The sequence below is a fragment of the Vulpes lagopus genome, chromosome 13, assembly GCF_018345385.1.
Source record: "Vulpes lagopus strain Blue_001 chromosome 13, ASM1834538v1, whole genome shotgun sequence".
Lineage (NCBI taxonomy): Eukaryota > Metazoa > Chordata > Mammalia > Carnivora > Canidae > Vulpes > Vulpes lagopus.
In genome coordinates this window covers 39,540,352-39,543,100 of record NC_054836.1, presented here as the reverse complement: position 1 = coordinate 39,543,100, position 2,749 = coordinate 39,540,352, and the positions used below count along the sequence as shown (strand labels likewise).

Below are 2,749 nucleotides of genomic sequence, written 5' to 3'. Positions count from 1 at the left end.
AATAGTCTAATTAATAGAGACAGGAAATAGAAGAGAGGGTAGCCGAGGTAGAGGAGAGAAGATGGTGGGGATACAGAGATTTAGTTTGGGGTGATGAAACACTTTTGGAATTGGTTGGGGTCGTGGCTGTACAACAGTGTGAATGTACCTGATGCTACTGAATTGTGTATTTTTAAGTGGTTAAAATCATAGATTGTAATATATATCTTATCACAATAAAAATCTAATGAATAGGGGCACCTGAGTAGTTCAGTCGGTTAAGCGTCTGCCTTCAACTCAGGTTATGATCTCAGGGTCCAGGGATGAAGTTCCACGTGGGGCTCCCTGCTCAGTGGGGAGTCTGCTTCTCCCTCTCCCCTACCCCCCTGCTCGTCCTCTCTCATAAATAAATAAAATATATTTTTTAAAAATCTAAGGAATAAAATCAAAACAAAACATAAAATCTTGCGCTCATTGTGCACCAGGTGGTGTCCTCAATGCTTTTTGCTTGTTGCTTGAGTTGAGCCTCTCCACCACGCTACAAAGCACATAAAATTGTCACTCCCATTTCACAGATGAGAAATGGAGGACCAGTGAAGTTAAGTGTTTTGCCCATGGAAAAGGAGAGATTAAGTGGTAGAGCGAGGAAAGGGGCCCCAGAGATCAGAGTCAGCCCCTACACCCTGCACGGCACATCCTTCCAGCTGGCTGAACAAATCGTGAGTGTTGTCTCTGCACAGGAAAGGAGAAGGTGAAGTGAGGAGGGGCCCAGCCTAACCTCCTCCCAGCTCCTGGATTTCCTGCAAGCCCTCCATGCAGCACCTCCCTGATGCTGGGCAAACCATGTGTGTCCAGAGTCTGGACCCTTACTGTTGGTGGCAGAGGCTTTTGAGGGAAGATGCAACCCCAGATACAGCCACTGTCAACATTAAGGGACATGTGACCTACCCCCAGCTAGCGCAAGGAGAGGCTTCTTTAAACATTCTCCAGGAAACGTTCTGAGGGAGCAGAGGTCAGTCTGAAACTGCATAGAGATTACTGGGCCCCTCACCCAGCTAGAAATCCTTGCAAGTTCAAAAAGAAAGAAGAATGAAATAACTAACTAATCCTATTGGTGAATCATTCACTAGAACATCTGCACAATCTGATTTGGGGGAAATTTCTAAGCTTGGAGATTTCAAAATGTTAATGTCTTGCTAATGTCTCTGCTGCTTTTCAATAGGTTAATATATTGAATTAATATATTATGCATTAGTAGTATGCTAGTTTTCAATGTTACTATATCTTTCTTTCCTGAATGTTCTCCCTCTTTCTCTCTCTGGCCATAGAAGGAACCAGTATTTTCACAAAGGCTCTGTGTTATTAATATTTATTGAGAATTTACTACTTGTACGCTCTTTACATGTATTATTTAATCCCTACAACATCCTCATTTTATAGCTGAGAAAACACACAGAGGTTAAGTAACCTGTCCAATGTCAAATAGCAAGGAAGTGGCAAGCTGACAGTCACACCAGGCAGGCTGATCCAGCTCCTTATTATAAATCAGTGCTGTAAAAAAAATAAATAAATAATTTTAAAAATAAAAATAGGGCACCTGGGTGGCTCAGTTGGTTAAGCATCTGCCTTCGGCTCAGGTCATGATCTCAGGGTCCTGGAATCGAGTCTGACATTGGGCTCCCTGCTTTGTGGGGAGCCTGCTTCTCCCTCAACCCCTTCACCCTGCTTGTGCTCTCTCCCTCTCTCATGCTTGTGCTCTCTCTCTCAAATAAATATATAGAAATGAATAAACTTAAAAAATAAAAATAAATAAAAGTTTAAAAACCACTTTAATTAATTAATCAGCCCCATGGCATTGGGAAATTCCCTTCTACGCTCTCAGGTCTCCTTTTTCCTCACCAGAGAAATGAAGGGATTGGACCAGATGTTGTGTAACATTTCCTTCCAGCTTGAATATGCCCATTTTCTTGTCCTTGCATGCAAACGATACTTCACCATGCGCTTCGCGGATGGGTGTCCACCAACATTCCTTGCTTGAATTATAGGTGCCATTAATGCTGTAGGGCTGGAAAGGAAACTTGATCTCAGCTGAGACTGACAGTGCCCCTGAGCTATTTATCATTCTTTTGTCCTGCCCCAAACAGCCTTTACGCTTCAGCTGCCCTCACCCCCTGACCATCTAAATATCTCAACTATCTTAACAAAGTCTCCCCAGACTCTGAAATAACTCAGTAAAAGAGCAACATACCTAATGACTCCAGACTGAGGAGAAGAGTGTTCAAATTGATGTTCTTAATACAATTCCCTCTTTCTTCTCCTGGATTCGCAGAATTTCTTCTTACTTGTGAATTTTCTAATAAGCCCAGATAGTGGTGTGCTGCTAGTGTTTAACAACCAGCTCTCCCAGAAAACAAAAAAAGCCCTGATGGGTAGCATCTGCTGACTTCTGTGGTTTAAATATTTCCACCATGGCTGGTGGTTTCCCACTAATGCCAAGTCACTGAACACAAAGTTGGAAAGAAATATGAGCCAGTAGGAGCTGGCACCAGCACACCACTGAGTCTGGGTCATAGTACTATACATTTGTAAGCCTTGCAGCCTAAAGGATTGTTCACGTATTCATTCACCCATTCAACAAACTTTATTTTATTATACTAGGAACATGAACAAGGTATCTATCAAATGAGCTCTTTATTACAAATCCGTTGCCTTATTGGGTTTATTACAAAATAATATTATTTTTCCAATACTCTCCCCGAGAAGTTTCTTG

At 42.1% G+C, this 2,749-nt stretch overlaps 1 long non-coding RNA gene across 1 annotated transcript; it reads right to left on the bottom strand.

Moving 5' to 3' along the window:
- Positions 1-1,363: 1,363 nt before the first annotated feature.
- LOC121474926 lies at positions 1,364-2,429 on the bottom strand. Its single transcript, XR_005983584.1, has 3 exons — positions 2,228-2,429; positions 1,879-2,044; positions 1,364-1,530 (listed from the first exon to the last, which is right to left on the bottom strand). It is a non-coding gene; the product is annotated as an uncharacterized LOC121474926 (long non-coding RNA).
- Between the last annotated feature and the right edge of the window lie 320 nt (positions 2,430-2,749).